This window comes from Medicago sativa, chromosome 7 (assembly GCF_051527215.1).
Source record: "Medicago sativa cultivar Bolivia chromosome 7, Bolivia_mono, whole genome shotgun sequence".
Lineage (NCBI taxonomy): Eukaryota > Viridiplantae > Streptophyta > Magnoliopsida > Fabales > Fabaceae > Medicago > Medicago sativa.
In genome coordinates, this window is record NC_140755.1 from 61982581 (window position 1) to 61995796 (window position 13216).

A 13216-nucleotide genomic window follows, 5' to 3' on the forward strand; every position below is an offset into this window, starting at 1 on the left:
CCAAATTGGCAAGTGCACCAAATCGCAATAAGTAGTAAAGTAGTAAATTTATCGTTCTCTACATGGGCTGTCGTTTAACTCGTTAATTAGCAAAACTTATTAGAAGGAAAAGAGATGTAAAAGAGATTTGCAGGGTTTAATTGTCCAGCCTAATGCGAGATTAGGTTTGTATGATTATCAGATGTGCAACGGTGATTAGGGAATCCTTGAATCCCCTCTTCATTCTTTGTTGGATCAATTCAAAGTCCTTATTAATTAAGAACTAAAAATTACATAAATAATGGTTTACTATAGAAAGAATATTATGTTGGATTCTCCATAACCTCCATAACTCAATTATGAAAGCCATGATCATATCCTTCGACTGCAACATCTCGTGTGACTCCTAAATTGTCATCTAAAGGAATTGCACTTCATGAGATATCTAACACTAATACCCAAGGGGGTTCTAATGAATTAAAGAAACATGAGCAAAAGTCATAGATAACTATTCGGTTAAAGCACAAGAATTAGTTTATGAACTTTAACCTTGTTTGCAAAAGATTAAAACGACTGAACATATGAAAAGCTGGTATAATTCAAATCATTAGTAACTCGGTAAATCAACAGTTATGTGGTGTCTACTTTGATTTGAGAAACTAATTTCTAAACTCCATTAAATCTTACAGAAACACGTGCTACAAATTAACCTAGTTTAAAACTATGGCGTTCTCAAAAGAATATAATAGAAAACTGTAATACCCACACTAAATGTATCTAGAAAGTTTAGCGTGTGTATTAGTTTAGTACTGGATACATTAAAATTTACAACAATAAAACTTCGAATGAATATCTTATACAACAATGTGCGTTCGTACAATAAAATACAACTCAACTTTTCTAAAATATAGCAATTGCGTCCTTGCATATCCATAACATCCTGCAGCGGGTACGAACGAACACTTGCTGAAACATCCATTCGGCTACTAGCTTGCTAATCCAACCTGTTTATCTGAAACAAATATGGATTGGGATGAGACATAATGTCTCAGTGATTTCCACCTAATCCTAGGCTATAGGTAACCTCGGGGAAAACCTACGGTCACCACGTGTCTACAATACAACCTGCCGGTTGATTATACGTGTGTGGGGACTTGCTTTCCTAGACGGTCGTGCATACTAGACCCGTCATAGGTACTTCTTACCTTGTTATAGGCTTCTCTTCTTATACGTGTCATGGCGGTCAAGGGGAATCTAAAACCGCAATGCCAAGATACGCTCTACGTATCGAGGCCTAAACATAACATAATCATGACACGATTCTAAACCGGACGATTAGGGGAAACCTAAGGTCGTCATCGGCATAACTTTCTTTACTTGCTTCTACTTGCATGAATACGTTGTATCTAACAACATATCATAACTTATCACAAATAGTGATTCTTTCTATCTTACTAGTTCTTAACGATCTACGTCAAGGCTCTATGACATAACATATAAATGTCTAATAAATATGCATAGTCAGATTCATTATTAGGTTAGCGTGTAACAAACAAACATTATCTGAGTTCGTTTTACAGATTAGTCTCGGGTGGAGTAACCCCGAGTGCAATCCCATACATGACCGATGAGACCTAATTAGGGTACATGGTCCCTTACAACTTGAATTGTTCCCCTTGGAGAACTGCTCGTATCCCCCTGGCGTGGATAACAAGAAACACGAACACCTACACCTTGTTATAATCTTGTTCTTATGCATTCATGAAAGGTTAATCCATACAAGATAACTCATTTACCTCGGATCCTTGATCGATCCGATTAGTGGTAAACTACAAACTTATTCATTCTTGTTCATAAACGTATAAAATGTTCTTCGCATCTTAACATAGATATGTATTCATGATTAACTTTCTAATTCTCGAGTAACTATGTCAAGGCTCTAGTTCATTCCCTTTCATTAGGTATTACTTCTACCCGATCAACAATTGCTATAAGTCTCGCATGTCATGCTTCACTATACAAGATGAATACTTTCTTTACTTTCAAGAAAACATTTAAAAGCTTATGCCTAAGAGTCTTGTCTTGAGGGGTTACTTGTGTAAAAAGATTGTTTAAAGAAAACCGGCTCGAAGAATGACAAAAAGGTGCCTGAGGTGAGCAAAACAGTGCGTTGTGCACTGTTCACTCCCTGGGCGAGTAGACTAGCTCGCTGTGGCGAGTTGGGGGCGAGTAGGACCCCATGTTCTATTGCCTAGCTCGCCAAGGGAGCTATCTGCTCGCTGTGGCGAGTTGTGACAGTCCAGCACTTGTAAAAATGGTGTTTTTGACCCAAAAACCTCAAAACCAAGTGTCTCTATGCATATTATGACTCTAGTGGTCATGGAAAACCTGTAAAACAGTCTCAAGACAAGTATTCACAAGCATAGCAAGCATGGCAAGAAAAGGGCAAATAAACTTATACTTAAAAACCCTATAATTATATTATCTTACAAGAGTAAAACACATAATCCCAAGGGTGGAAAACTATCTAAGAAACTCACCTAAACAAGATTCTTGTGACAGCTCCAAGTTCCTAGCTCAAGTAAACCAAACCCTAGCTCTTGATCACTTGCTTTCTTTGATCATAACATTCAATCTTGTTATCTTGCAAACTAAGACACCTTGATCCTTGCTTGCTCATCTCCATTCCAACTCAAAGTTTCCTTACCCAAAACCCTAATCTCAAGAAAATCTCTTGCAAGGAAAATTAGTGAAATCAATCCATTCCAAACTTCATGTTACTTCTTTGATCAAGATGAAACCATAACATGTACAACCTCAACCTTCAAACATCACCTTCACTCAACACCAATCAAACCCTAACTTCTTGAATCCATTCTTGAGAGGAGAAATAGAGGAACCAAACTTCCATATGCTTAAGAGATCATGAGAGAAGATAATCTAAAAACTTACCAAGAGAAGATGAAGATTTAGGAAGGATTTGGTGGAGAAGAAAAGGGAGAGTGGCGTGAGAGAAGAGAGAAGGGAAAGGAAATTTTTTTGCCGAAACCTTGTGAGAGAAAAGATAAGGAAAAATGAGATATTTTGGTCCAAACCCAAATAAATATCCTTTAAACGTGCAATTACCAAAATGCCCTTGCCTCAAGCGTGTTTAATACGACTCTGATACTTAACTCGTATTAAGCTGACATTACGTAATAAATATTCTCCATACTTACTTTCCTTGAATTTTACTCCTCTGGCACGATCGACTGGTAATATTCTGATACTGTCAGGCGGGATATTACATTCTACCCCCCTTAAAGAAATTTCGTCCTCGAAATTTAGAAATCATCTACCAATCACTGCAACTAAAACTTTCCTTCTTCGATTTCAGTTAAATAAAGTCTGATGATACTCACTCCAAAGAGTTCGAAGCATAATTTCCTTATCAAAACATATAACTCATCCTCTTTCTTTATCCGCATAACGAATATAGTCTCTTCAATCTTAATATCTTCCTCAAGATTACAGAACTGTCTTAGAACATAGTGATTGAAACTTACCTTTGCTACCTATGGATTGATTGTCTTGGATCCATTCCTTCTTTGCTTAGCAAGAACCATTCATATAAGTAACCTTTCATTATCTAAAACACTCAGAATTTGCCTTTAAACTGGGGTCCTACTGGAATCCAGGTTTGCCCTGCAGTGCTCACTTGCAGTATAAACATCTTATCATGCATACATCTTATCATGCATACATAATCTTTCTTACTGGACCTTGCGACTTATGCTTCTTACTTTTGTTACTTATCTTGATGATTCTACACATCTCTTATCTCTTATCATAGTCTTAAGAAGCCTTTCTATCTCTTCATAATCTTCTTGCACCCGAAATCATGGGTAACTCACATATCTTGACTTGGAGAAGCGAAACCAATTACGCTGATTCACCTGACGATCTGTTAACCAGCTTTATGATTCACTTGCTCTTAAAACTTTCTACTAAGTCCACCGCTTCTTGTTAGTTAATAACGATACTCTTTCTAGCATTTTTGCTTCTAAAAATTTCTAAACATTGGTATATAGGTTCTTGGAACAAACAATTACTTGATTAAAAAGAAAATCTCATTTTGAAACCGAGTCTGCAATAGTACCGCAGAACCACGGGACGAGTCTCTATATTTTGAAAAAGGTTTTACAACTCGCCCCGAACTTGCCTACAACAAGCTGGTCCTGAAGTATGCACGTCTTAAGTGAGTTTACTCGCTTACGATGTGCCTCATTAGCTTTAACAATGTAAAAGATCATGTGTTTTTTTTACAACATCGTTCCCAAGTTCCTTAACATCGATCTTAACTTTAAAAGTTATAAACCCAAAGTTTAACATTATTCTAACAAGTATCGTTATCACTTAACAAGTATGGTATAAGAGAGTATGTACTTCATTGTGCATATCTCATGAGCAGTATTCCCTTATCATAGCACATACTCTTCCTGACTAACCAACAGCTCCTCTACACATTCGACATCACCAATTAGGCAACCCGATTACTTCATATGTGGTCCCTCTAGTCTTTCTCGTCTTACTTAAGTGAAGATACATCCTTTATACTTTTACCTTATACATCACTGACTGTATAAGCATCAATATTTACTTATCATATCGAGAACTCCTCACTCGCCCCATAGTACTTCTCACTAAATCTGTATTACTATCTCGACCATCTTTCACGAAGATTCTTACTACCAAATTCTATGCTCCATGGTTACTGTTCATAACTTAACTAATTCTATGCTCCATGAGATGAGTGAACTACAACCTTCTTCTATCATTACATTATTATCTTCTTGAACTATTCTCAAGATCTTCCATGTTGCAACCACGTCGCAACCTTACACTTACCAATGCTTGCAAGATTAAAATTCATGATAAACTTATCGTATACTCATAATACTTTACTTGGGGATAGACCTTCCGTTCTTGCTGGTTGGGTTTACCTCCTGATATATACATATCACACGTAAACTTATTTCCGAGCAATCTTAAATTCCCATGGCAGACTCATCTTGCACTTGAACATACCTTCCTTAAACATCTGACCTTGTACCTTCGCATTCTCGCATACTATATTTTGCTTAATCATACTAATGCTTGCTCGTTGGTTTTTCTTTTAAAGTAAACTTCATAAATTAGCACACGAGGTCATTGACGTTGATGATTTTCCACTATATATATAATATACTGAACCTAGGCCCTAGTCGTTATTCTAAAATCATAGAACGAGTCGACAACACATATGTGCCATCAAATCTTGGCTCTAGTGAGTTTAGTCCACTCTATGTGAGACGTAACAGACCGGTACCTACAAAATTTCATTTAAGTTTCAAAAATGTCAACTTCAATCACCCATATGCTATATCTTTCTAAACTCAGGTAAACTTTATGATTCAACATCCTAACGAGCCTTAGCAAGTCAATCAAGCAAAACATAGGTTCGGGGGGGTACTCATAACTTCGTTAAATCCAAGAACCTTGTGATTTCACATAATTCTTCACCGCTTTAACTTCTTACTTCATGCCTTCACATTCCTGACATCCATTCTGAAAACCGGAACCTCTAAAATCTTGGTCTAAACTCATCTTGACTCTTGACACATTAACTTCCAAAGTTACTTTAAACCAAATCGATTTCGTTAATGGTTGCTCATGTATTTTCCTTGGGAAACTTAAGGATGTGATATGCATTCGTCACTTGATGTTATAAAGGTTTTCGTCGCATAAAAGATTGTGAAGACAACCCCCCCAATAGTCAATGCAAACCCTTGAGACGAACTGACAGTTTTCAGAAAACTGAAAATTTCGTCCCAGGTTCGCTATTGGCGAGTTTCTTCAGCTCAATTTTCCGGAAAACATTCTTTGCGTAAAAATCTCATTTCTCAAGTAACCTAATGCACATCAATTATTCCTAATATCTTAAAATACTCTGTAATATATGCATGGCAAACATCAACCTATTTCGATTCAATTCTTGGAACGTCGGAAATTAACGTCGTAGTCCTGATAACATAAAACTTTCACTTAATTCCTTAACTTCTTCCACTACGAGTAGCTTACCTCATTTCGCTGTTGCTTAACGCAACTTCCCGCACACTAGAACTTGGTCCACTTTGAACATACAAGTCCTTAGCTTCAATCACATAACGATATTCCTTTCTATACATTGCCTTACATTTTCGAAGGATTCACACTTCTTCTTACTTAGTTCACCGGCCACCTACTGGCACGATCAAACTCTTACTAATACTCATTCTGAGTTCTTACTTCTGAGTTCACACCTTTCAGTGCATCTTCATCAGAAACTTCATATTCAGCTCTCAGGCATCCGTTCTAATCGTCGAATGCTAAATTGAGTTGATCAGGCTCAATTAACAACAACAACTAGAACATTTACCCGGAACCCAATGGTCCCACTACCTTAGTTGTAACTTAATGACCCAAGGCACGATCTGAATTAACCTGCTCTGATACCAAATGTAATACCCACACTAAACGTATCTAGAAAGTTTAGCTTGTGCATTAGTTTAGTACTGGATACATTAAAATTTACAACAATAAAACTTTGAATGAATATCTTATACAACAATGTGCGTTCGTACAATAAAATACAACTCAACTTTTCTAAAATATAGCAATTGCGTCCTTGCATATCCATAACATCCTGCAGTGGGTATGAACGAACACTTGCTGAAACATCCATTCGGCTACTAGCTTGCTAATCCAACCTTTTTATCTGAAACAAATAAAGATTGGGATGAGACATAATGTCTCAGTGAGTTCCACCTAACCCTAGGCTACAGGTAACCTCGGGGGAAACCTACGGTTTAACATCCCGCTTGTCAGCGTCTGAACTGTATCAGTCGATCGTCCCAGAGAACTTATTTTGAAAGAAAGTTAATGGAGAATATTTATTATGTAATATCAGCTTATTACGGAGTAAGTATCGAAGTCGTTTTAGTTACGCATGTGGCAAGGGCAAATTGGTAATTTCACGATTAAGAGATATTTATTTGATTTTGGTCCCAAAATTATTCATTTCTCATTTACTTTCTCTCTCTAGGGTTGAGAGAAAGATTTTGCTCTCCCTTCTCTCTAACCCATCGCCCTCTTCCTCTCTTTTCCTCCATCAATCCTTTGCAAATCTTCTTCCCTCAAGGCAAGGCTTTAATTTATGGTTCTTCAAGATCATGGAAGTGGAGTTTGTTGAATCTTTCCTTTGCTCTCATCTTTCATGCCACTCTCTCTCTCTTTCTCTCTTCACCAATCTTTCATGACACCTCCATATGGTAAGCTTCCACACTTATTCCTTTATGGTCACTCAAGATTAAGGAAGTATGTTTTATGTTTGATTCTTCTATTTTCTTCTCTTGAAGAAGTGTTGGAAAAGACTAGGGTTTGGTGTATGGTGAAGATGGATTCCAAATTGGTACAAGGAATGGTCTCTACATGATCAAGGTAATAATATTAAGCTTAAATGGATTGATATCTTTATCCTTCCTCACAAAGAATTCCTCTTGATTTTAAGGTTTGATTGTGTGTTTGAGGGTGATGTTTGGAGCATGGTTTGAGCTTGGTAAGGTGTCTTGGTTTGCAAGGAAAGGATGACAAGTTGATTGGTTTAAGCAAAGGAAGCAAATGGAACAAAGTTAGGGTTTTGGGCTTGGAACTTTGTGATGCTTCAAGAACTTGACTAGGTGAGTTCCATAGATAGTTTTCCCACCCTTTGGGAGTATGTTTATGCCATGATAAATTAATATAAACCACATGAGAATTCTAGGGTTTTCAAGTAAAAGTTTAGTTGCCCTTTTTGCTATGCTTGCTATAATTGCTGATAATTGCCTTGAAAGTGTTTTACAATGTTTCCTATGACCTCCAAGGGTCATAACATGATTAGAGACACTTGGTTGAGGTTTTTGGGTCAAAAACACCATTTTATGCAGGTCTGAACTGTCATAACTTGCCACGGCGAGTAAACAGCTCGCCATGGCAAGCAAAACACTCCACCTGGAGTGCTGCTCGCCACCAACTCGCCACGGCGAGTAAGTGAACTCGCAACGGCGAGTAAAGGATCTCGCAATGGCGAGCAAGTGGTACTTTCTGGTACTGCTTGCTCGTTCTGGCAGGTTCGGTGTTTTCCATTCTGGATCTTTTGAGCAGTCTTTTTATAAGTTAAACCCCTCAAACCAAGGTCCTAAATGATGATCAAAGAAAGTAAGATTTTTATGATAAAAAGGCAATTATTATGCAAGTTAGTAAGACATGGCATACGAGAGATCATATTATGAATCGGGTAGCAAGTTATCCTTAAGAAAGGGAAGAACTAGAGCCTCGGTATAGTTATCGAGAACTAGAATAGTTAGTAAGATTAGAATGCTATACATTAGTATTATGCTTGATTAGATGTAAGGTGATAAAGTATTATCTTATTAAGAAGCAAGAGCCATACGAGTATGGCAAGACGTGAATCGATTTCATATCCATTCACGAAGTAAGTTAAGCAAGCATATAGTTACCTCTAGTGGGATCGTCTAGGGATCCGAGGTAAAAGAGTTAGTATGTTTAGGTAAAACCTTCATACATGCATAAGACTAAGATTTTAATAAGAGTGTTATGTCTCTTGAATTCCTTCCAAGGTTGGGTTCAAGGGGTTCCCAAAGAGGAATGGTTAAGCCGAAAGGGAGCCGCATCTCACTAAGTTAAAGTGTCGTGTCTTTTATATTCCTTCCAAGGTTGGATATAAAAGGTTCTCCAAGGGGAATGGGGTAAGCCGTAAGGGACCCGCACGTTCACTAAGGGAGTCCGGTGCGCTATTGCAAAGCTTTTTCACCGGTAGTAAGGGATTAACTTCCGGGGTTACTCCACTCGGAACTAATCCGTAAAATGAACTCAGATAAGTTGTTTGTTACACGCTAACATAATCAATGAAGCTGACTTTGCATATTTATTATACATTTATATGTCATGTCATAGAGCCTTGGCATAGACTGTCAAGAATTAGAAAGAATAAAGAAGAAGATAGTCGAGGACTAGCAAGCTAGAAAGAGTCACTTTTGTGGCAAGATTAAGTTAGATACAATTTATTCAAGTAAGCAAGTAAGCAAGTGAATAGAGTTATACCGACGACGATCTTAGATTTTCCCTAATCGTCCGGTTTAGAGTTGTGTCATGACTTTAGCAAGTGAAGGCCTTGACGCGTAGATAGTATCTTGGCATTGCGGTTTTAGTTTCCCCTTAACCGCCATGACACGTGTGAGATGAGAAGCCTATAACAAGTTAAGAATATTATGACGGCCCTAGTATGCACCACCGTCTAAGAAAGCAAGTCCCCACACACGTATAATCAACCGGCAGGTTGTAATGTAGACACGTGGTGACCGTAGGTTTCCCTTGAGGTTACCTATAGCCTAGAATTTAGGGGAACTCACTGAGACATTATGTCTCATCCCAATCCTTATTTGTTTCAGATATCAGGTTGGACTTCAAGGTAGTAGCCAGATGGATTTTTGCAACGAGAGCTCGTTCGTACCCGAAGTATGAAGATTATGGATCTCAAGGATGTATTTATGTTAATTTAGCCAAGTTATGATGTATTGATAGTATACGAACGTGTTATGTTGTATATAAATTCATTCGAAGTATTTATGTTGTAAAATTTTAATGTATCCAGTACTAAACTTAACGCACGTGCTAGACTTTCTAGATACGTCTAGTATGGGTGTTACATTTGGTATCAGAGCAGGTCGATTCAGGCCGTGCCTTGGGTCATTAAATTACAACTAAGGTAGTGAGACCATTGGGTTCCGGGTAAATATTCTATTTGTTGATGTTAGTTGAGCCTGATCAACTCAATTTAGCATTCAACGATTAGAATGGATGCCTGAGAGCTGAATAGGACCCAGGAGGAACGAAGTATGTGATGAAGTAGTTCAATCGTGCCCAAGGGTGGCCGGTGAACTAATCAAGTAGAAGTGTGAATCCTTCGGGAACATAAGGTCATGTTAAGAAGGAATGTTTCGACAATGTCGGGTAAGATGTTAATGATACTTCATGAACCTGTAAATGTAGAAGTTGGATATATGTATCTAACCAGGACCGAAAACTCGGTAAGAGTTGTTGTCAGAACAAGGTTACAAGACAGTGAGAAGTGGACGTACGTTGGCGGAGTCAGCAGGCTCTCAAGAATAGTATTATATGAATGAAGTTAAGGATATGTATGTTCGGAAAGTTGTGTAAGTAGCAATGTAACAAGGTAAGTTATTAGTAGTGGAGAAAGTTAAGGATTCAAGAGGAGGTTTTATGTTATGAGGATTAAGGCATTGATTTCCGACGTGCCAAGAATTGTATCGAAAAAGGTTGAGGATTGCCATGCATGTGTTATAGAATATTTTATGATGATGGAAATGAATGATGTGCATTGGTTACTTGAGAATAAAAGTTTATACCAAGAATGTTTTCTGGAAAATAGAGTCGGAGAAGCTCACCAATAGCAAGCCTGGGACGAAACTTTTCATTTTCTACCAATTCGTTCCTATGGTTTGCAATGACTATTGGGGAGATGTCTCCACAATAATCTTTTATGTGACGAAAATCTTTTATGACATCAAGTAACGAATGTATATCACATCCTACGATTTCCAATGGAAAAGGCATGGGCAACAATCAACGAAATCGATATGGTTTAAGGTAGCTTTGAAGTTAATGTGTCAAGAGTCAAGAACGGGCCAAGATCAAGAGTATAGAAGTTCCGGCATCTAGAAGGATAGTCACCGATGTTTATGCATAAGGTATAAAGTAAGAAGCGAAAGCGGTGCCAAGTTATGGGAAATCACAAGGTTTACAGATTATGTGGAATTATGACGTAACTCTCGAACGTATGTTTTGCTTAATTGACTTGCTAAGGCTCATCATGAAGTTGAATCATCAAGTTTAAAAGATTTCAGAAAGTTTTGCGCGTATGGGTGATTGAAGTTGACATTTTGAAAATTTCAAAAGATTTCTAGGAACCAGCTTGCTACGACAATCGTAGAGCGGACTAGACTTATTGGAGTCTAGGTTGATGGCACGTATGTGTTATCAACTCATTTTATGATTTTAGGTTAGCGACCGGGGATTAAACTCAGTATTTATATAGAAAAAAAATCATCAACGTCAATGACCCGTGCGTTAGTTTACAAAGTTTTCTTTAAAAGAAGAATTAATGAGCAAGCATTGGTATGATTAAGCAAGATATAGTATGCGAGAATGCCAAGGTCAAATGTCAAGAAAGATATGTTCAAGTGCTAGATGAGTTTGTTAAAGGAATTCGAGTTTGACCGGAACCAAGTTCAAGTATGTTATGTATACCTCCGCAGGTAAATGCAACCAGCAATAACGTAAGGTTTACCCCCAAGTCAAGTATTATGAGTATAAGATTATAATGTTGGTTACGACATGGAGGATCTCAAGAAGTAAGTAATCAAGTGATAAGTCAGAATTGAAGTCTCAATTGCTCTAACGGATTAGAGTATTAGTTTAAGTCAATCAGTGGGAATCAGAGTAGTGCTACGGAAGTTAATGGTAATCATGAAATGTGGGATTTTAGTATGTATGGATCTACGTGAAGAAAGTTCGGTTGGTAACACAAGTTTAACAAGAAGGCATCATAAGACAAGCGAGGAGTTCTCTATGTGATAAGTAAGGATGAATTCTTATTCAAGTATTGATGGTTAAGGTAAAAGTTTTAAGTATGTGTATTCACTTAAGTAAGATGGAAAAGACAAGAGTTGCCAAATATGAATTGGTTAGAATGCACGAAAGATGATAGCGGAAAATAGGTAAGAATCCACTTTCGGAGTTAAGTATGTTATCATGAAAGGAGAAGCATACTCTCATAAGCAAAATTTGTTAAGTGAAAATGATACTTGTTAAGACATGTTAAATCATGATTTTACAACTTTTAAAGTTAAGATCGGTATCAAGGAACTTGGGAACGATGCATATTTTAAACCAGAAGCTTTTCATTATCAAAACTGAGGAGGTACGTCACAAGCAATTAAGTTCACATAAGACGAGCTTTGAAACCTTTTCAAAAATATAAAGACTCGTCTTGTGGGCATGTAGTACCAATACTGATTCAGTTTTGAAATGATAATTCTTTTTAGTCAAGTATTTATTCGTTCCAAGAATCCGCATACCAATGTTTAAGAAATTATATTGAGTTAGATATTAGAACACGTATCGTTACCACTTAATAAGAAATAGCACTCGAGAGTATGTGCAAGTGGATTTAGTAGAAAGTTTCAAGAACATGTGGATCACGGCGGTGATCGTTAGATTGTCAGACGAAGTAGCAAGTTGATCTCCCTCTTCTATGTTAAGCTATATGAGTTACCCTTTAGTTCGGGTGTGATAAGATGCAATGAGATTGCAATGGAATCGGAAGACTTCTTAAGGCTCTGAAAAGAGATAAGAGATTCGTGGAATCGTCTATATGAGTAATGTATGTAAGAGGCATAATTCGCAAAGTGCGGTAAGAAAGATCATGTATGCATAGTAAGATGTATGCAAGATAAGATGTGTCAGATACAAGGAAGCACTGCAGGGCAAACCTGGATTTCGGTAGGACCCCAGTATAAAGGCAAATCCTGAGTGATTTAGTTAGTGAAAGGTTACTTACGTGAATGGCTATGCTAAGCAGATAAAGATATTAAGAATGAAGAGATCATATTCGTTTATGTGGATTAAGAAAGAAGAATGAATTACACGTTTTGATAAGGAAAGTATGCTTGGAACTCCTTGGAGTGAGTATGAATAGACTTTGTTTAACTGGAAACCCGAAGAAGATAAGTTCAGTTTCAGAGAAGGATAAATGGTTTCTAAATTTCGAGGACAAAATTTTTTAAGGGGGGTAGAATGTAACATCCCGCTTGTCAGCGTCTGAACTGTATCAGTCGATCGTCCCAGAGAACTTATTTTGAAAGAAAGTTAATGGAGAATATTTATTATGTAATATCAGCTTATTACGGAGTAAGTATCGAAGTCGTTTTAATTACGCATGTGGCAAGGGCAAATTGGTAATTTCACGATTAAGAGATATTTATTTGATTTTGGTCCCAAAATTATTCATTTCTCATTTACTTTCTCTCTCTAGGGTTGAGAGAAAGATTTTGCTCTCCCTTCTCTCTAACCCATCGCCCTCTTCCTCTCTTTTCCTCCA